Here is a 23,404-nt window from a genome sequence, read left to right as displayed (position 1 = left end):
GATACTAACTGTGTGACCTTAGACAAGTTACTCAATTTCTTTAAGTGTCAGCATCTCCATCTCTAGGATGTGAATAATAATTCCTATTTATGTGGCAGCAAATGAAGAAACTTAGTCACTTTGGGCTATTCAGAACACTCTCATTTCAATTTGTGAGCTCCCAATCTTTTCATTTAAAAACATCTATGTAGGACTTCCCTGGTGGTCCCGTGGTTAAGAATCCACCTGCCAATGCAGGGGACACAGGTTTGATCCTTGGTGTGGGAAGATTAACATGCTGTGGAGCAGCTAAGGCCATGCATCACAACTACTAAAGCCCATGAGCTCTAGAGCCCATGCGCCTCAACAAGAGAGGCCCGCACACGGCGCCTAGAAAGTAGCCCTGCCTGCCACGACTAGAGAAAGACTGCAGGCAGCAATGAAGACATAGTGCAGTTGAAAAAACAAACAAAAAAAATATTTAAATTACAACTCTCCTCCTCTTCCCAATTCAGGTTGGATTGGTAGTTCTGTGGGTCTAGAAGGTACCTGGCATCACCTGCTCCCTTTCATCTTCCTCTTTCCTCCTCCTATTTACCTCTATAAGACTGAGTCAGGGACATGCATGAGGGACACAGATGTGACGTCTTCCTTTTTTTTTTTTTTTTATTTTAATTTTTAAACTTTACAATATTGTATTAGTTTTGCCAAATATCGAAATGAATCCACCACAGGTATACCCGCGTTCCCCATCCTGAACCCTCCACCCTCCTCCCTCCCCTCCCCTCCCTCTGGGTTGTCCCAGTGCACCAGTCCCAAGCATCCAGTACCGTGCATCGAACCTGGACTGGCGACTCGTTTCATACATGATATTATACATGTTTCAATGCTATTTTTCCAAATCTCCCCACCCTCTCCCTCTCCCACAGAGTCCATAAGACTGATCTATACATCGGTGTCTCTTTTGCTGTCTCGTACACAGGGTTATTGTTTCCATCTTTCTAAATTCCATATATATGCGTTAGTATACTGTATTGGTGTTTTTCTTTCTGGCTTACTTCACTCTGTATAATAGGTTCCAGTTTCATCCATCTCATTAGAACTGATTCAAATGTATTCTTTTTAATGGCTGAGTAATACTCCATTGTGTATATGTACCACAGCTTTCTTATCCATTCATCTGCTGATGGGCATCTAGGTTGCTTCCATGTCCTGGCTATTATAAACAGTGCTGCGATGAACATTGGGGTACACGTGTCTCTTTCCCTTCTGGTTTCCTCAGTGTGTATGCCCAGCAGTGGGATTGCTGGATCATAAGGCAGTTCTATTTCCAGTTTTTTAAGGAATCTCCACACTGTTCTCCATAGTGGCTGTACTAGTTTGCATTCCCACCAACAGTGCAAGAGAATTCCCTTGTCTCCACACCCTCTCCAGCATTTATTGCTTGTAGACTTATGGATTGCAGCCATTCTGACTGGCGTGAAATGGTACCTCATAGTGGTTTTGATTTGCATTTCTCTGATAATGAGTGATGTTGAGCATCTTTTCATGTGTTTGTTAGCCATCTGTATGTCTTCTTTGGAGAAATGTCTGTTTAGTTCTTTGGCCCATTTTTTGATTGGGTCATTTATTTTTCTGGAGTTGAGCTGTAGGAGTTGCTTGTATATTTTTGAGATTAGTTGTTTGTCAGTTGCTTCATTTGCTATTATTTTCTCCCATTCTGAAGGCTGCCTTTTCACCTTGCTAATAGTTTCCTTTGTTGTGCAGAAGCTTTTAAGTTTAATTAGGTCCCATTTGTTTATTTTTGCTTTTATTTCCAATATTCTGGGAGGTGGGTCATAGAGGATCCTGCTGTGATGTATGTCGGAGAGTGTTTTGCCTATGTTCTCCTCTAGGAGTTTTATAGTTTCTGGTCTTACATTGAGATCTTTAATCCATTTTGAGTTTATTTTTGTGTGTGGTGTTAGAAAGTGGTCTAGTTTCATTCTTTTACAAGTGGTTGACCAGTTTTCCCAGCACCACTTGTTAAAGAGGTTGTCTTTAATCCATTGTATATTCTTGCCTCCTTTGTCAAAGATAAGGTGTCCATATGTGTGTGGATTTATCTCTGGGCTTTCTATTTTGTTCCATTGATCTATATTCCTGTCTTTGTGCCAGTACCATACTGTCTTGATAACTGTGGCTTTGTAATAGAGCCCGAAGTCAGGCAGGTTGATTCCTCCAGTTCCATTCTTCTTTCTCAAGATTGCTTTGGCTATTCGAGGTTTTTTGTATTTCCATACAAATTGTGAAATTATTTGTTCTAGCTCTGTGAAGAATACCATTGGTAGCTTGATAGGGATTGCATTGAATCTATAAATTGCTTTGGGTAGTATTCTCATTTTCACTATATTGATTCTTCCAATCCATGAACATGGTATATTTCTCCATCTATTAGTGTCCTCTTTGATTTCTTTCACCAGTGTTTTATAGTTTTCTATATATAGGTCTTCGGTTTCTTTAGGTAGATATATTCCTAAGTATTTTGTTTTTTCCATTGCAATGGTGAATGGAATTGTTTCCTTAATTTCTCTTTCAGTTTTCTTATTATTAGTGTATAGGAATGCAAGGGATTTCTGTGTGTTGATTTTATATCCTGCAACTTTACTATAATCATTGATTAGTTCTAGTAATTTTCTGGTGGAGTCTTTAGGGTTTTCTATGTAAAGGATCATGTCATCTGCAAACAGTGAGAGTTTTACTTCTTCTTTTCCAATTTGGATTCCTTTTATTTCTTTTTCTGCTCTGATTGCTGTGGCCAAAACTTCCAAAACTATGTTGAATAGTAATGATGAAAGTGGGCACCCTTGTCTTGTTCCTGACTTTAGAGGAAATGCTTTCAATGCTTCCTTTCTTCTGATCATTCTCACTGCTCTGGCTCATTGCTTGAAGGTCCAGTGGAAGCTGTAGAGATTCCTCTAAGCCTTGCTGATGAGGCTCCACCCTGCAGGTTCCATTGGCATTGGTAGTCCTTTGTAAGTTTCAGGGCTATCTGCCAGTCACGTCCCCCTACTCAGGGTCTATATCCACTTGTGGAATCTATCTTCTATGTGCCTCAGGAAACAGGAACCCAAGGAGACTGTATGCCCCTCTCAACCTGGTTATGCACCTGTGCCCTGCTCTGTGATGCTCTTTCTCTTGCACTGGAGGCAGGTCAACAAGCCTGATGGCCTTAGACTGCTTAGACATCTGTTGACTGGAAGAAAAATGTACAGTTTAAGAGTTGTAAGTTTTAGTTTTACTCAGGGACCTTACTGAGGATTATTGCCTGAGAAACAGTCTCTCAGTAGCTCTGAGGGTAATTGCTCCAAAGACGGAGAAGAAACCACTATATACATATCAGTTCAGTTCAGTTCAGTTGCTCAGTCATGTCCGACTCTTTGCGACCCCATGAATCGCAGCACGCCAGGCCTCCCTGTCCATCACCAACTCCCGGAGTTCACTCAAACTCACGTCCATCAAGTCGGTGATGCCATCCAGCCATCTCATCCTCTGTCACCCCCTTCTCCTCCTGCCCCCAATCCCTCCCAGCATACACACACACACACACACACACATATATATGTATATATATATATATAAACTTTTGGCTAGGGAATGCATGCAGTCATGTATACATCATGAGGAGCAGATTTCTCAGTTAATAGTTTTAGTGAGTTTATGTTATGGGAAGATGCAGGAATCTGGGTTCATTAAAATTTTTCCCCCAAGGGAATTCCCTGGTGGTCCAGTAGTTAAGACTTCACTCTCCAATGTAGCAGGTAAGGGTTTGATACCTGGGTGGGGAGTTAAGATTCTGCATGCCTCCTGGCCGAAAAACTAAAACCTAAAATAGAAGTAATATTGTAACAAATTCAATAAAGACTTTAAAATGGTCCCCATTTAAAAACAAAACAAAACACAAAACCTTTCACACAAAAATTTTTTTTCCAAAGTATCTCTAGCTATCTAAGGGACTGTTTTTCCAGAGCACAGAGTGCCTTATTTTGTTTTTGTCTTGAATTCCTTTCAGGGCACACTGGAGGTCAGCAACTGCAGTCCCTAATGAATTGATCCTTGGAGAACAGGATGGTGAGCAACGTTCTTTGTTTTATACCCTCAAACAGAACAATTCCTGGCCCCTCTTTCTTCTTCCTATTGTGGTAAAATATATAAATAAAAAAATTGCTGTTTTAATCTTTTCTGAGTGTTTAATTCAGTGACCTTAATTATAATATATTTACAGTGTTGTGCTGTTTCATTACCCAAATTGAAACTCTGTACCCATTAAACCAAAAGCTCCCTGTTTTTCTCCCTTGAATCCGTGACAACCTTGAATCTATTCATTGTGTCTCTTTGAATTTGCCTAGCCTAGGTGTTTCATATAAGGGAAATCATATCATATTTGTTCTTCTTGTTTGGATTATTTTACTTAGCATAATGTTTTCTTGGTTTATCCATATTGTAGCATATATTAGAAGTTCATTCTTTATTATGGTTGATTAACATTCCAAATTCAGACTTAAATTGAAGAAAGTAGGGAAAACCACTAGACCATTCAGGTATGACCTACATCAAATCCCTTATGATTATACAGTGGAAATGAGAAATAGATTTAAGGGACTAGATCTGATAGACAGAGTGCTTGATATGAACTATGGACAGAATTTCGTGACATTGTACAGGAAGCAGGGAGAAAGACCATCCCCAAGAAAAAGAAATGCAAAAAAGCAAAATGGCTGTCTGAGGAGGCCTTAGAAATAGCTGTGAAAAGAAGAGAAGTGAAAAGCAAAGGAGAAAAGAAATGATATACCCATTTGAATGCAGAGTTCCAAAGAATAGCAAAGAGAGATAAGAAAGCCTTCCTCAGTGATCCATGCAAAGAAATAGAAGAAAACAATAGAATGGGAAAGACTAGAGATCTCTTCAAGGAAATTACAGATACCAAAGGAACATTTCATGCAAAGATGGGTTCAATAAATGACCGAAATGGTATGGACCTAACAGAAGCAGAAGATATTAAGAAGAGGCAGCAAGAATACACAGAAGAATTGTACAAAAAAGATCTTCATGACCCAGATAATCATGATGGTGTGGTCACTCACCTAGAGCCAGACATCCTGGGATGTGAAGTCAAGTGGGCCTTAGGAAGCATCACTATGAACAAAGCTAATGGAGGTGATGGAATTCCAGTTGAGCTATTTCAAATCCTAAAAGATGATGCTGTGAAAGTGCTGCACTCAATATGCCAGCAAATTTGGAAAACTCAGCAGTAGCCACAGGACTGGAAAAGGTCAGTTTTCATTCCAATCCCAAAGAAAGGCAATGCCAAAGAATGCTCAAACTACTGCACAATTGCACTCATCTCACATGCTAGCAAAGTAATGCAAAAAATTCTCCAATCCAGGCTTCAGCAATACGTGAACCATGAAATTCCACATGTTCCAGATGGTTTTAGAAAAGGCAGAGGAACCAGAGATCAAATTGCCAACATCCACTGAATCATCAAAAAAGCAAGAGAGTTCCAGAAAAACATGTATTTCTGCTTTATGTGTGTGTGTGTGTGTGTGTGTGTGTGAGATGATTGGATGGCATGAGTCATCTCACACGCTAGCAAAGTAATGCTCCAAGCCAGGCTTCAGTTCAGTTCAGTCGCTCAGTCATTTCTGACTCTTTGCAACCCCATGGACTGTAGCACACCAGGCTTCCTGGTCCATCACCAAACCCCAGAACTTGCTCAAACTCATGTCCATTGAGTCAGTGATGCCATCCAACCATCTCATCTTCTGTCATCCCTTCTCCTCCTGCCTTCAGTATGTCCCAGCATCGGGATCTTTTCCAATGAGTCAGTTTTTTTGCATCAGGTGGCCAAAGAATTGGAGCTTTGGCTTTAGCATCAGCCCTTCCAATGAATATTCAGGACTGATTTCCTTTAGGATGGACTGGTTGAATCTCCTTGCAGTCCAAGGGACTCTCAAGAGTCTTCTCCAACACCACAGTTCAATAGCATCAATTCTTCAGCACTCAGCTTTCTTTACAGTATAACTCTCACATCCATACATGACCACTGCAAAAACCATAGCTTTGACTAGACGGACCTTTGTTGACAAAGTAATGTCTCTGCTTTTTAATATGCTGTCTAGGTTGGTCATAACTTTTCTTCCAAGGAGTAAGCATCTTTTAATTTCATGGCTGCAATCACCATCTGCAGTGGTTTTGGAGCCCAGAAAAATAAAGTCAGCTACTGTTTCCACTGTTTCCCCATCTATTTGCCATGAAGTGATAGGACTGGCTGCCATGATCTTAGTTTTCTGAATGTTGAGCGTTAAGCTAATTTTTTCATTCTCTTCTTTCACTTTCATCAAGAGGCTCTTTGGACATGAGTTCGAGCAAAATCAGGCAGATAGTGAGAGGCTGAGAAACCTGGCACACTGCAGTTCATGGAACCGCAAAGAGTTGGACATGACTGAGTGACCGAACAACAACAATATACATATATCCCCTCTTTTTTGGATTTCTTTCCCATTTAGGCCACCACAGAGCACTGAGCTATACAGCAGGTTCTCATTAGTTATATATTTTTTACATAGTAGTGTATATATGTCAGTCTCCCAATTCATCCCTCCCTCCCCCAAGAAGCAGGCTTTCAAAACTGCTTTCTCAGTATTCATCTCTGGACGTTCAAAATGATCTTAACCAGATTTTATATGAGCCTCCTTCACTTACACATAGAATAATTTAGTCTTAGGACAGGAAGAGACCTTAGAGTTCATCAGGTCCAACCTCAACATTTCACAGATATGGCTTCACAGGTCCTGAAAAGTGAAATAACTTTGCCCAATGTAAATTGCTAGTTTAAAAATTGATTTTTGTGTGTGTGAAATTTGAACAAAGTCTATATAAAACTTATTTTTTCAAGGCCTGGTTTATGTGTAACTATGAGTAGTTGTAAAAGTGTGCCTTCCTTTTTTGTAATCTAGAAGATTATGGATATACGACTATTTCTGTTTTCCCTTCCCCATGTCACGGAGGCAGATTCGAGGGGAAACTATTGCTATCAATTCTAACATATGGATGGCTTCTCGACTTTGGGGGATCAGGCTATGATACTGAGTGAATGCAGAGGACCATTTTGCTTATCTAGTACTCTACTCTGCGAAGTGGTATCGTATTCTTACAACATCCTTACCGTCAGTGAGGGATGCGTATTCCTACTTGGATGGGTGAAGGCATGACCAGTATCATCAGTCAGCTGGGGGCAGTTTGGTGCAGATCACAGTCCCTGTGAAGGTGATCTGGCTCTCACCCCACTGATGGCCGGCAAGCTGCAGTGAAAAGAACATCACCCTATTCCCCCATCTGCCCCTGCTACCTCAGGTGAGTTGCTCTGTCTTTTTGATTCACAGTCTCCTCATCTGTTAAGTAGAGACAAAAATAACACCAGTCTCTCCAACTGTTGTGAGAATCAAGATAGAAAGTGGAATTAAAGTCTTTAATGAATATAGAGAGTTATCCAAATATTAGTGATTGCTATTATGTGGCTGTCTAAGTAGGTGGTCACTTTATACATTGTAAATAAGCCTTTGTAAGGTTTAATGAAGTTAGAAGCTTAGGAGAGATTCAAAGGGCCCCTGCAGAGTAAACGATGATGTGCTCTTCATCCTCAGGTCTTATCCTAACCCATAACCATTGTTACTTAGAATTCAACAGACATAAAAGCTAAGTCTTCTTGAGATATTCCTTACTCTGTAAATATAGCTTAGCTTTTACAGTTCTTTCAGCCTCAGAAAGATGCAGCGTTTACTCATTTCACCTATCATTTGAAAGGTCAGTCATGAAAATCTGAAAATCTTTCTAACATACAAATCCAGTAACAATGCTCTTATTATTAAAAACCTTTTTACTCCCCATGGCTCACAGGATAAAGTCCAAATGCCACAGCTGCAAATCTTTTTCCTGGCCAAGTAGACTATAAATATGTAAATAAGATTGATAATCAAGCCCTTACCATGAATATACAAGGTGCACTATGGTCCAGCCCTGGTCTGTGCGTTCTGTCTGACCTCCTGCCTCCAGTTCCCACACACCCACAGACACAGCCCCTCTCAGCTGGAACCACAGGCGCCCTACCAGGCCCGGCCTCTCTGTTTGCTGGTCCTGCCTCAGCTGTGTGGATGTCCTGCTCCCTCCTCTCTGCCTGCTTGCTGCGTTCATAGTTATCCTTGAAGACCCAAACATTACCTCCTTTGTGAAACCATCTCTGACCTCTTCTTCCACATGAGGAGGATTAATCACTCTGTGTCTCTGTGAAAATAAGCATTTCTCACATGATTCTGTCGTTTGTTTGGCTGTTTTGTTTGAACATTTAGTCTTCAAGGGTTCTGAGGGCTGAGCAAGAATCATACTCTTCTTTGTCTCTCTGCACCCTAATGCCCAGTAGCATGGGTGGAAATGGCAGGTGCTTAATATGTTTGCCACATGAATGCTTGTGGAAGACCACGGGGCAAGATATACTGATAAGAGAAGCAGGAACTTGTTCATACTGTCATTTAAAATGCACCAACAATCCCTGTGGCCTAGAACTATACCCATTATTGCTTTGGGTCTTCATCCCCTCCATCCACGACTAAAACGATTCTCTGTTCTCTAGCCATTAATTAGACATGAATGAGACAATAAAACAGACCACACTTCTGACCTCTGGTTTAGCCAGTCAGTCCACTAATTGGAGATCCAGGGCCTGAGACACCAGGTTTCTCTCTCCTTAGAACTCCAACAAGCCGTGTGACTTGAGCAGATCTCTCTTGGTCTCTGGGCTTCAGGTTTTGGAATCAGGGAGGTAGACTTCATATTCTGAGGTTCCTCATGGTCTTGACGGCTTAGCTTCTACATAGTTGATCCTGGGAAAGCGGATGAGGCAAAGGACAGGCAAGTATATTCCAGGGTGGCAGTAGAGGGGGCATAAGAAAGGTGGGACAGGGATGAGCATGAAAGCCCTAGCATTCCTTCAAAACTAGAGTGTCCTGGGACTTCCCTGGCGGTCGGTCCAGTGGATAGGACTCTGTGCTCCCACTACAGAGGGCCTGTGTTCCATTCCTGGATCAGGACTCAAAAGGGACACGGCCTGGTCAAAAAAACCCCAAGAAAATTCTAGAGTGTCCTGTTGTTGTTGTTTAACATTTCTCTCAGCACAGAGTAGCTGCTTCTAGCTCAAAACCCCTTCCCCAAGATGCCCCCTAAGCCTGGAAATTTTTCCTCACACTTAGTCATGTGGTCCTCCAGAGGTCTTGTGGTCTCTGTGTCTGCACCTTTCCAGAATCTCAACACGTTAGCTCCAGTGAGATCAGAATGGGAGATAGCGGAAGGGTCACATGAAGCCTAGCATATGCTTGGATGAGAGCAGACAAGTCAGCGAAAAGGAATAAAAATGGCAGGTCAGTGAGCACTCTGGATGGAAAAGAGGAGTGGAGAAATCGAACAGCCAGTGTTGGGAGGGAGGGCTCGGGAACAAGACAAGCTTAGGCATTTTACTGCAGGTCTGTTGTACTGCAGATTTTTTTTTTTTTTTTAAGAGGGAGCTTTCTGAAAGAAAATACGAGGCATAAGGATTACACACCAGCATACAGGGTAAGGCTAATAATTCAAGAGCATAAAATGAAATATTTTACAAAAGGCCTTGTATTAATTTTGATATGCCCTTTATTAAGTGAAAAGTAGAGACATTTATTGGGTGGATTGGCTATAAATAAATTTTTAGATAACTTCTAATCTTTATTGCTCCAAGAGGGACAAATACAATCCCTGACCAACACTGATCCAGCTACTGTCCAAAAAGGGCTAAAAGAAACATTTTATCTTCTTTTATTACGGTGAAGAAAATAGGAAGCAAAACAGATTAAGGGAAAAGAACAAAAAATGAAAAGAGGACACAGAGTGCCCAGTATCGAGAAGGCCATTATCCAGTGACCCTCAGCCCAGCATTGCCTCCCTGACTTCCCATCGCAACAGCTTCCCCTTACGTAATAAGAACAGGGTAACGCTGGGTAGTCAGAAAAATGTTGCTCAAAATTCAACTAAAGATAAGTAACAGCAGAGATATATCCAGTCCCTCGGCAAACTACTTGATGTCGCATAGCAACAACTGCCTAGTTTTATTTCTGTCACAGTATTGCCATAAGGAAGCTTTGAGATTAAGTATTTTTTAAAAATTTAAACAAACAAGGTAGCATACCTCACCACACCTCACCTGCCTCCCTCTAAAATTAGAAAGGCAGCCTCTCAAAGGAGGAGATCATTAAGATGGTAAAAGGGAAAAAAAATTTCCTGGGTCCTTCCTAATAATCTCCTTCTGATTTATCTCAATCCTGACAAGAACCTGCTGAGGAAGGTCTTGATCCCATTTCACAGATAGGGAAACATGCCTAGAAGTGTGGAGTAACTTGGCCAAGTTACCCAGCCAAGAAGGGGCAGAGTTAGGTTTTAAACATTCCTGCACCCTTTTTCTGTCTGATCAGCAACCCAGTGCTTTCCCATCACTGCCCTGCAGTGAGGCCAGCAGTCAATTGTGGCAACAACTCTCCACCCTTTCTGAGCTGTCTGTAGCAGGGTGGTCATGCCTCCAGGACATCTGGAGATGTGGGGACCCACATATGACCCTACAGGCCAACTGTTTCACGGTACAGATTAACCTGAGAAAATCGGCGTTTGCAATCAGTCTTGTGCAAGAAGTGCAGAGAAAGGCAGAGACTGTGGAAACACAATCTTTCCTCAGGACATTTGTGTTCTGATGTATTTGAGGGGAGTCACAATTCCTGGTGTTGGCATCTACAGACAGATATTTAGGAGTTATTCAAGAAATAAATTATCTATGATTCAAGATACTGACTTTGATCCCTTGTCTTTTCTAAGCAGGAATGATAGACCAAATGCAAGGAACCCACACTGTAGATGTTTTTGAAATCTCCTCTGCTTATGACTAGGGTGTGTGTCATGGAAAGATATCATTTCTGATTACCAACCACCCATGTGGTCCTTACATAGAGGAGGAACTTAATTCAACAAATATTCACTGAGTACCTATTGTGCCAAGATATATTATCATGACCCCTAACCTCAAGAAATTCTTCAGCCTCAAAGAGGAGACAAATATAAAAACAGTTAATACTGTGTGATGGAGGAATGTTCTAACAGATGTAGGCTTCAAGTACAGCAGGGGCACAAAAATAGGTCTCTCCAGTCTGGTGCATCAGAAAGTGTTTCTAGAGAAGGAGCCACATGATCATGTTAATGCAGGTCTCAGGAACACTGAGGCATTCCACGTAGAAGGATAGCATGGAGTCATGAATCCACAGCAGCTCAGGAAGCCCAGAGTATAGACTGTTGGGAGGGAGATGACATCAGAATGGTGAGTAGGAGTCAGTGATGCTGTGGTATCTGTGTGCACCGGGGGTGGGGTTATGGTGTAAAGTTAGGGAGGTGTGTTCATTCAAAGAATGATGCCAACCATTGACAGATTTAGAAGCATGGGGGTAACCTGCTAAGATCTGTGCTTTAAGAAGGCACATCTAGTGGCAGTTAGGAGGAAGTAGAAACAGCTGGGCAAGATCAGATGGCGAAAGACCAGGAAAAGAGTGAAACAAATTTGAAGAGATTTCTTTGCCAGATTTCTCTTTAAAATGTCTAATGTGTGAATGGGGTTTTGCAGGTGGCACAGTGATAAAGAATCTGCCCGCCAAAGCAGGAGACACAAGAGATGTTGGGTTCGATCCCTGGGTGGGGAAGATCCCCTGAAGGAGGAAATGGCAACCTACTCTAATGTTCTTGCCTGGAGAATCCCATAGACAGAGGAGCCTAGTGGGCTGCAGTCCATGGGTTACAAAGAGTCAGACATGACTGAGCATGCACATATGCATTGCCAATGTGTGACTGAATGCTGTGAAATGGCTTTGTTGCTTCCCTGGTGGCTCAGACAGTAAAGAACCCACCGACAATGCAGGGGACCTGGGTTCAATCCCTGGGTTTCGAAGATCCCCTGGAGGAGACCATGGCAACCTACTTCAGTATTCTTGCCTGGAGAACCCCCATGGACAGAGGAGCCTGGACGGCTACGGTCCATAGGGTCACAAAGAGTCAGACACGACTGAGTGACTAAACACACACACACATACTCTCTTTGCCCCTCCAGACCCGCACACCACCCTCTCTACCCTTATCCTAGGAAGCTGATGGTCTGAAAAAGTCCCCTGCCTTTTGGTATCACATTGGGTTCAGTCAGTGGGAGGCACTCACAGGAGATTTGACAGTAGGTTGGGAGACTGGATGGGATTCCCTGGTGGCTCAGGTGGTAAAGCGTCTGCTTGCAATGCGGGAGACCGAGGTTCGATCCCCGGGTTGGGAAGATCCCTTGGAGAAGGAAATGGCACCCACTCCAGTACTCTTGCCTAAAAAATTCCATGGATGGAGGAGATTGGTGGGCTACAGTCCATGGGGTCGCAAAGAGTCGGACACGACACGACTGAGCGACTTCGCTTTTTTTTGGGAGACTGGACGGGAAATTAACCCCGCCATGGGGTCTTGATTTGTCAGTATTCTCCCTGTGGTCCCCGATGGCTCAGTGGGTAAAGAATCCATCTGCCAATGCAGGAGACACAGGAGACAAAGCTTTGATCCCTGGGTTGGGACAATTCCCTGGAGGAGGAAATAGCAACCCACTCCAATATTCTTGCTGGAAAAATCCCATGGACAGAGGAGCCTCTCAGGCTATACTCCAAAGGGTTGCAAAGAGTCTGACGTGAATGAGCGACTGCGCGTTCTACCTGAGGTCACAGTTCTAGCTGGGTGGTTCCTATCTATAGCCACAGCTTGTTCTGGGTTTTAGAGCTACAGTTCTCTCCTTCAGACTCAGCAGTGGCAATGCCTTCCTGCTATCACTAATCTAGGACAGGATCACCATATCTTACTAGTTTCTTTAGCCTGCTGGTAAGCAGATAGGGTAGAGGGTCCCCAGAGAAAGAGAACCAGGCATGGCTTTCTTGACGTAAGAAAAGTCATTTTTGGCCTAAGCCATTTGTGATCTAAGCCTGGCTACAGTGCTTGCCCTTGAACAAGTCTCAGTAATAAGGATTTTAAGGGAACAAAAGAACCAACAGTTATCAAGCAAGAGAAGTAAAAATTTGTTGTTCAGTCACTAACAGTAGCAAAGGTAACAAATGAGTTGCAAAGACTCAGGTTTTGTTTCAGTGGTAAAGACAAACCTGAAGCTTTTTCTGGAGCTGTTTCACAGAATTTAAGTCCCCTAGGCACTCAACTCCTAGAACAATTGGAGCCTAAGGGATGTTGACCTTTTCTGACCCTCAGTGACTTCAATTAACCAAAGCTTGAACTCTGTTAGCCAGACTGCCCAAGCCCCTTCATAAATATGCATGTACTCTTAGCATAAAACTTCCCCATTTTGTTGTTCAAGGAGGCGCTGCTTTGGGAAAGATCCCTAGTGTTATTCTTACTTGCTACAGGTAATAATAAATCCTTCTTTCTCCCTCTCTTTGGCTTGGTTGGGTTTTTTGGCTTGACACCCACCAAGAGGAGAACCCAGTTTTCAGGTAACATCCTTACACCTTTGTGAAAAGTCCCTTCATTCAAGTATCTTACATTACCATGTTGGAATGTGACCCAGCTTCTTGCTGGGCCCCTGATTCATGCAATTATGGAAACTTCTTGAGAAACATCTGTAGGTTTCAAGGAGCATGCTCAATCTGGGCAGAGAGAATGAGAGTTTGAACGAAGACTGGCAGCAAATATGAAGGAGAGGACACAGGCTACAGAGATACTCAGGAAGGAGAACTGACAGTGCAGCTGGGAGGTGAAGAGGAGCTAAGAAGGGAAGAGAGTGTTTGGGTGGCTCCCCGCCTTTGAGTGATATCATTCACCAAATCATAGAACACAGAAGGAAGGACAGGTACTAAGGAGAATATGAATAATATTTGGGGGGATGTATTAAATTCGGGGCTTCCCAGGTGCACTAGTGATAAAGAACCTGCATGTCAATGCAGGAGACATAAGAGACGTGGGTTCGATCCCTGGATTGGGAAGATCCCCTGGAAGAGGGCATGGCAACCCACTCCAGTATTCTTGCCTGGAGAATCCCATGGACAGAGGAAGTGGGACATCTACAGCCCATAGGGTCACAAAGAGTAGAACACAACTGAAGTGACTTAGCACGCAGGCACGCATATTAAATTCAAACTCCTTGTGGGGCCTTTAGGGGTAGAGGGACTCTTGCTTATCTACTGACTTGAAGAACACACAGAGCTCAAATATGTTTCTCACTGCTGCTCAGAATTTGCCCTATTTACTTCTGCAAATCTTTTCTTCATGATTTTGAACATATGCAGATCCTTGGATGTATATAGTTTCTGGTATCTTTTTTTAAAAAAAAGAATAAAGAGGAAAATTAAAAGAAATTTAATTTTAATTTTAGGAAACGTTTCTCCTTTAATTAAAGGAAATGTAATTTAATAAGAGAAAATTAAAGAAAAAAAATTTTTTTCCTGCCTTATTTTTTTTTTCTTTTGGCCACGCTATGTGGCTTGCAAGATCTTAGTTCCCCAACCAGAGATTGAATCTCTGCCCTTGGCAGTGAAATCTCGGCGCCTTAGCCACTAGACCACCAGGGAATTCCCTCTGGTATCTTTATCGTGACAAGAGAGCCAAATAGCTAAATGTATTGATAACTAGGGTCATATTGATCTTCTTAAAAGGCCCACACTTGTCTCTGTTTTCTCTTTATCAAGCTAGAACAAGGTCTCTTCAAGACAGACATGAAAAAGCCTTCAGCTGCCAGCCAGTCAAGCACGGCTAAGCTCCCACACTCACCTCTAGTTTCCAGGCTCTCACTTCAGAGGACACACTGCCCATGCCTATCACCAGGTGGCAGCCCTGCCCAACTGACCTGTGTGAGCCTGTGCTTGTTGACATGACTCCCTCTGCCTGACACCAATCAGCTCTCATCCCTGATGCAACCTTAGCTCAAAAAATCTTCAGCAATTATATAAAAGGAGCTTAAATTCCATAGCTTGACAACCAGCAAAAGTGTTAGTCGCTCAGTTGTGTCTGACTCTTTGCGACCTCATGGATTGTAGCCCACCAGGCTCCTCTGTCCAGGAATACTCCAGGCAAGGATACTGGAGTGGGTTGCCATTCCCTTCTCCAGGGGATCTTCCCAACTTCTCAATCTTCCCAATGAGATTGAACCTCAGTCTCCCTCATTGCAGGCAGATTCTTTACCATCTGAGCCACCAGGGAAGCCCAGCCTGACAACCAAGTCTCACCCACAGCAGTGAAGAAAGAAGCAGAGGCCCCTGATATTTTGAATTATCCTTGGGGAGAAAAGAGCTTTTAGGGAATGATTATGGGGATTTCTGGAGAAGGCAATGGCAACCCATTCCAGTACTCTTGCCTGGAAAATCCCATGGACGGAGGAGCCTGGTGGGCTGAAGTCCATGGGGTCGCTAAGAGTCGGACACGACTGAGCGACTTCAGTCTCACTTTTCACTTTCCTGCATTGGAGAAGGAAATGGCAACCCACTCCAGTGCTCTTGCCTGGAGAATCCCAGGGACGGGGGAGCCTCGTGGGCTGACGTCTATGGGGTCACACAGAGTCGGACACGACTGAAGTGACTTAGCAGCAGCAGCAGCAATGGGGATTTCTAAGTCTAGATTCCTAAGTCTAGATTACCTGAGGGTGGGGTATGACTTTAACTGGGGAATCAGTGGATTTCCTTTATTCTTTCATTTTTTTGGTCTATGATTTTTTAAAAATGCTTATTGCATGTATTGTTCCTACTGTTCATTCAGCAGGCAGACATATACTGACTTTATTGTAATTTTTCATCACATTTGTGTTTTATCCCTAATTAGATTTTTAAGTCCTAGCATCTAATATATATATTTTTTATAACCCATAGATTTTGCTAGGTTTAAAGCAGGTGTCAAAAAAAATACTTGCTGAATAAACAGATGATCATATTGCCAAGCGTAAATCACCAACACGGAGCTCACTTTGAATGTAAAGGCCCAAGGTAAGAGCCCAGTTTACCCTTTTAGGACAGCTCTTGTTTCTTCTAATCTTCAATTATCTCAAGGTCAGTGAGGCTTGAGAGCAGGAAAAAGATTACTATAAAGAATGGAATCGTGTTCAATACGTTAGTGCAGAGGCTCAGCTACTTGCTTGCTGTAAAATCTTGAGCAAATTACTTAATCCACTTGGACCTTATTTCTTTATCCATGAGATTAACCCATTATGGAGAGTCAGCACACTTTAGCAAAAGGAGTGTTGAACATCAGTCAAAAGACGTTGGTCCTCGTCCCTGCTCTATTGTCGGTCAGTGGTATTAACCTCCTTAAGCCTCAGTTCTAAAATTCTGTGTATATTAACTTTTGAATAGCTAAAACTGTGCATGTATATATGTGTACATGTGTGGATTAGTATCTATTGTTGTATAATAAGTCATCCCCAAATTTAGCAGCTTTAAAGAACAAATGTATATGATCCCATGCACTTTCTGACTCAGTTTCTCACTGGGTTGCAGTCACATTGTAGATCCAGGGCTACAGTCCTTTTGAGGTCACTTTGGGGCTAGAAAACCTTGAGCTCCCAAGTTCCTTCAAGTGATTATCCCAGGCCTCAGTTCCTCAGTGGCTAAGGACTGGAAGCCTCAGTTCTTTACCATAGAGAGGCTCACAGCATAGCAGCTGGCTTCCCCCAGAGCAAGAGAGCTAAGAAAGGTAGAGCTGGAGACACACTTACAGACAGATGAGGGGGAAGAGGAAGCCCAAGACTTGGCTCAAATATTTTATTGTCTAGCAAACTTGGAAGTGTGTGTGGTGCTAAGTCACTTCAGTCAAGTCCTACTTTGCAACCCCATGGACTGTAGCCCACTAGGCTCCTCTGTCCATGGAATCCTCCAGGCAAGAATACTGGAGTGGGCTGCCATGCCCTCTTCCAGGGGATCTTCCCCACTCAGGATCAAACCTGCATCTCTGCTGTCTCCTGTATTGGCGGGCGGGTTCTTTACCACTATCGCCACTTGGGAGGTCGGCCATCATTTCTGTTGTGGACTGTTGGTCATGAAACAGGAGGGAAGGGGGCAGGGAATAACTTTTAAAGGAATGACACAGCCATAGGACACAACACAAGCTGGTTAGAACCAACTAGGTCCAAGGGTGGAAGACTCAACTTCCAGTGGACCTTGAGCCTCATCATATGCTATTTGTAATACATTAGCATCTTAATGATATGCCCTTAATCAGTGCCATGACAGTTCTGAGGCTAACTATAAAAGGCCAGAGAGTGTGCAGTGGCTTAATTCCTGGAAATCCACTTCCCTTCCCTGAAATAGTTGGAATAATCCTTCTACTCATTAGCCTATGAAATTACCCAGCTCATAAAAACTAACCACACCATATTTCAGGGCCTTTTGCCTTCTGAGATCACCTGCAATCTGTAAGGCGTGTGTTTCTTTCTAAATAAATCTACTTCTTACCCCTTAGTTTGTCTCTCACTGAATTCTTTCTGTGATGAGACATCAAGAACCTGAGCTCCATTAAGTCCTGAGATCAGGTGTGATCTCCATGAAAAGACCTTGGGTTCGAGTCCCAATCTAAGTTGCATGGTTTCAGTCAAGGAGACCAGACCCAGTACAACACAGGAACAAATTCCGCAGAAATGCAGATACTCAAAACAGGGATTATTTGGGCCATTTCGAGGTTGGTTACCACAGTGCTCAACAGCAGAATTCAGTTTCGTCAAGTACTGCTCCTTCCCTTTCACATCTCAGCTGATGTCTTCCCAACCACAGTTTAATTCTATTGTTCTCCACTCTGTCCCTCTGTTCATGGCATGTGCCACATGCTCACTTTGTTGAAATGAATAAATGAGTATTACACTCAATCCATGCCTTTTTTTTTCCCCAATGAGATGAGAGCCTTTTACTGTACTTTATTTCTTTAAAGATAGGGAAGCCAAGGTCTAGAAAAGGCTCCTTATTCGCTAGCAGTAGAGTTAAGGCTAGACCTTGGTCTCTAAACTTTCCATTCTCTGTACTTTCCGCTTCAGTCTCTCTTAACTTCAGTCTTTGTAACTTGGAATTATCCCTGACACAGAATTTAGTAGCTCTGTTAATAAATCATCTACTTCTGCAGCTTTGCCTTTTTGTGCCATTGCCTTAATTCCACTTCTATTGAAATATTCAGCAATGCTTTCGTCTGATTTTCCTTCTATGTTATAATTTTCTCTTTCTGTTCACTTTCCGGTTCCCTTGCCCTAACCCTAAATGTACTTGAATGGCCACGGTTTCATGGATATTAAGTTCTAATATTAACTTGCAGTATCATCTTCCATGCTCTGTTTATTTTTTATTCTTATAATACAGTTCATAATTATGTGTCTGAAATAGTTTCTAGTTTAAAAGGCAAAAGCAAAAATCCTTTTGCAATAGGTCCTATTTAAATCACAGACCTCATTTTTGCTTCATTTCTCCATTTCTTCCCCTTATCTATTACTAGCCTCACTGAAAAAAAAAATTATTTGAGATCTCAGCATTTCTAGAGTGAAGATATCTCTTTCACACTTATTGAGATTTGAAGCAGGCTGCTTCCCTCTCCTCTCTCTCCGGATGGCACTTTTCATGTGAAGCTATTTAGCAGGTACCAACCACACTGCATTATTTACACATCTTCCCTATTGGACTGGGCACCTTGAGGGTAAGCATCATGTCTTATCATTGTTTGCATACTCCAGTATCTCACGATATAGTTCCCAAGAGGGTCTTCATACATATTTGTCAAGTTGAATCAACCAACTCTTTATGTCATTTCCAAAATTAGATAAAGCATCCTTTTCCCAATACTGATCATTCTTCCTTAAGATCTTGTACTTCTCTGAGTTAGAGACAGGGATTATTATTTCTTCAGGCTATTGTTTGCTGACTCTGGAGTGTTCTGTAGTCCTAAGTCTGCCCTGAACAAAGTCATTTGAAAGTGACTCAGATGGTAAAGAATCAATTTGATCCCTGGTTTGGGAAGATCCCCTGGAGAAGGGAATGGCAACCCACTCCAGTATTCTTGCCTGGAGAATTCCATGGACAGAGGAGCCTGGCAGGCTACATACAATGGGGTCCTAAAGAACTGGACACGACTGAGCAACTAACACTTTCACTTTTTTTCCACTTTCACCCAAGGCAATCTACAGTTGTCCCTTGGTGTCCATGGTCGGGGATTGATTCCAGGACCCAGCAATGGATGCCAAAATCCGAGGATGCTCAAGTCTCATGGTGGGCTCTCCATATGAGCAGTTGCACATTAATGTATTCAACCAACTTCAGTTCTATGGCAGTCCACTCCAGTGTTCTTGCCTGGAGAATCCCAGGGACAGTGGAGCCTGGTGGGCTGCCATCTATGGGGTCACACAGAGTCAGATACAACTGAAGCGACTTAGCAGCAGCAGCAGCACTTCTATAGTGCTGTGTATATATATATATATATATATATTTTTTAATGTGTGTATAAGTGGATCAACATGATTCAAATCTGCGTTGTTGAAGGGTCAACCTTCATTTGAGGTGTGTGTGGAAAACCTCTCCCCAAGAAGTGTGGTCCTTTTTCAGATAAATCCAAACCCCTTCTCACTGGAGACTGAAGATGTATCTTACAAGATGCTCTTTTTGAAATCCAGATGTCTCAGGGAGAAGCTGTAGCTTATCTCTCATCTGCTGGCCCCTTAGCAGGATGAATATTTCAGTAGAAAGAGCTACAAAAGCATGCAGATTCCTGTTAGAATGAGGTCCTCTGTCTGGAGTGGAGGTGGGGAGGGAGGTGGTGACAGGGGAGGAGGGACGAGCCAGTGCAAACTGTAGCCTGCCCTCCTCAGTGATCCCACGCACTGTGAGCAGCCACCAACAGGAGAGAGAAGCAGAAAAATGCCCTTTGTTTGCTCTGGCTTCCTGGTCTTTTTCTCTTTTCCACCTGTGTATTTCTTGAGTTCACGTCCAAAGCTGGAGAACTAGCCATGAGGCTGCCACAGTTACTCTACTCTGGGGACTACTGCAGCCCGGAGGGTCACTCGCCTGCTTTCAGCTCCAGCCCCACCAGGCAGGTTGTAGAGACACCTTTGCCCAGCAAAGGATGCTCTTTTCTCAACCACTCCAAAGTCACTACTCTGAAGTTAACCACAAGTTAGTTGTTTTTTAGTCCATGGGGTCACAAAGAGTCGGACACGACTGAGCCACTAAGCACACACGCAGTGTAACCCATATGAAAAGAAAAAAGAAAAAGTGCAAGTCTTAGTCACTCAGTCAACGACCGATTCTTTGCGATCCCTTGGACTATAGCCCGCCAGGTTTCTCTGTCCATGGAATTCTTTCCAGGGGAATCTTCCCAACCCAGGGATCAAACCTGGGTCTTCTGCATTGCAGGCAGATGGCCATCTGAGCCAACAGATTACTGGATGACAAATGTTTATTTTTAAAATTAAAAGGTAAAATTATTAAAGTTAATTACAGATTACTTTTGGGAAGCTAACTCCCTCCCCCTCTAAATTCTCAGATGGTGTGAAGGAGTCAGGCGATGCTGGGAAACAGGATGGGATGTCGACTGACCTCCTTTGGTAACGAGAAGGTACATTTGCTGCCCTTGACTATGGCTGTGTCTTCACTCTCATTCAGGTTGCCCACAGAGCAGGGGCTGATCTAGGGCCCCAGGAAGAGGTTGTATGCCTTTGAGGATTTGTGTGTTCTCTGGCTGAGCACAGTGTTAAGTGTTCGTTCCTCTGGTCTTCAGGAAGAGCTTAGCTCAAGGCAGAGTCTAGGTGAAAGGTGCTGGCCTGGATGTGTTGCCCTTGGAAAGGGGCCTTCCCGGCCCATCTTAGTAGTTCCAGGCACCTTTTAGGCCTTGCCATGGTGATGAGAGTGTCTGTGTATGACTGGCCCAAGGCCATCCTGTTATCACTGATGTGTTTTGGGCAAACCCAACAGCCAGCAGCATAGTCCTCAGAGAGTCTTTCAACTGTACATGGAACTTCTGCCCTTATTGCAGGGAATTGCCCTGGGACAGACACCAGATCCTTACCCTCTGGCTCCTCAGACACTGCTCTCCAGTTGCATTAAGGCCTGTGAAACAGGAACTGATGGAGCTGCCTAATGCTTCTTAGCATTTCAATGTTGTTACATTTATAATGTTACTCAATTTAAAAATAAATGTATTTTCTACTTTGCAATTCTTATGTTCTCTTTCATTCAGCTGTTTAATAATGTCAAAGGCTTAGAACCCAGATTAGAATTTCTTACAATGGTCTCTGATTAAACCCCAATAAAAGCACAGTCAGGAAAATTCATAATATAAGGTATGCTAACTAACTCTTGGAAGCTCAATTTACATTTTATAAATCTTAAACTAATTTGAGGATTATGCCTTAAACTAAAAAGGTCTGTGGGTATTTTGGCAAAATACTAACAATAACAAATTAACCCTCCTCCAAAAACCTGGGTAGATTTGTTTGTTCATTCATTACTTTGCCTACTTTCAAAAAATGATTTGACACAATGTACCATAATTCTTTAAAACCACTGAAATAAAATTATAAGGATGAAGACAAAGCAATGAAAGTCATTGAATAATTATTCTAGAAAATCTGGACTGAGGGAAATGTTTACTTTTAAGTTCAAGACATAGTCTCAGGTTTTCCCATAGCCAAGGTTACGATTACATCTCTCTTACATCTATTATGAAAAAGCATATTGAACAAATATCTTCCTGGAGCTAAATTGTAAATAAAAAATTGTATTGTGAATCTTTGGGAATGTTGATCAAGACAGTAGGCATATCTTCAACTAAATAAGATGCTCTTTATTTAATTCTGTCTATACAAAGTTTTGATTTATAAAAAGAGGGCATGATATTAAATTTTAGTTTGTAAAACCATTTCTATAAAGAGCTAGAGCAGTATTCAGATATATAAGTTTCTGTTGAGATGACATGATATAGCCTAGAAATTCTAAAAGAAATACAAGGACAATAAAAAGTTAAAGTTACCACAGTCTATCTTTCTTGAGCATCAGCAGTCTTCACTGGGTTTTTATTAGGAACTTATAAAAGACACTTCAGAATTGAGGTTACTGGTAGGAATCTGAACCCCATATATCCTGTGTTATTTGAAATAATATTCATATACATTGGAGATGTGGCAAGTCAATATTTTATTATACTTTCTAAAAACTGACTTATCTTCCTATCTTGATGATAGACCACTCCAACTCTAAATAAATGAAAAATACCTATAAAAATATGAATAGAGCATCAGCAGACTTATTGGGACTTAGAAGACCCTCAGGACGTGTGAGTACTCTATTGGTAGAGGCAATCTTCCCAGGCTTTGAATTTTCTAGACATTCTTGCCAAGCATACTAGCCTGCAAGGCTTATCCATCTTCTGAAGTTGAACAGTTTTTGGAGTTAGCTACGCAGGCAACTAAGTAAGTCTAAGTGACCACAATGTGACTACCTTGCTCTCTAGAGGAAAGGGGACTAACTAACTTCAAAATACCCATTAGTGCTTCTTTTATTAAAAGTCATTTTACATATCTTTATTTTCTGCTTGCTGTATCGTTTGCTTCTTGATAAAAAAGTTCTGGACTTGGGCTTCCCTGTTGGTCCACTGGTTAGGATTTTGCCTTCCAGTGCAGGGGGTGTAGATTCCATCCCTGGTTTGGGAGCTAAGACTGTAATGCCTGGTGGCCCCAAAACCAAAACATAATAAAACAGGAGCAATACTATGACAAATTCAATAAAGACTTCTTAAAAATAGTCCACATTAAAAAAAAAAAAAATGCTTGGCTGTAGGCCATGGATTTTTCTCCTGTAAAGCAACCCACTGTGTGTGCAGGTGTCTTTGGTTCCATCATGGCACCCCTGTTGGACTTGACAGCAAGGATAACTGAGGCAAATCTGCTGATGTTCACATTACTCACTGTGCTGTGAGTAAAAAGCCCTTTGTCTCTGACCCCGAAATCTGCTGTCTTCTGTCCATGAAACTGTGGTGGACCACATGGTTAGCTGGAAGGTAGGGGAAAATCTCAGACTCTTTACTGCTTTTGACAGTCTTCCTAAAAGTCATCAGTGCCTTAATCTGCCTTCTTTAGCTGCCTCTTTAAGGCAGATTCCTTATGTTCATTACCTCTAAGAGTGTTTGCTCCAACTGGCAAGTTTATTTTTCCTTTACTTTATTTACAACCACCATGATTGGGAGTTACATTCTTTAGCTTGAATGAGGATCATGAAAATAGAAGAGACCATGGATGGGATATACTGTCCTTAAACATACCTGTCAAAATGATAACAGTAATAACAATTAATAATTG

The sequence above is a fragment of the Bos mutus genome, chromosome 5 (genome assembly GCF_027580195.1).
Source record: "Bos mutus isolate GX-2022 chromosome 5, NWIPB_WYAK_1.1, whole genome shotgun sequence".
Taxonomy (NCBI): domain Eukaryota; kingdom Metazoa; phylum Chordata; class Mammalia; order Artiodactyla; family Bovidae; genus Bos; species Bos mutus.
This window is presented reverse-complemented; position numbering follows the sequence as displayed.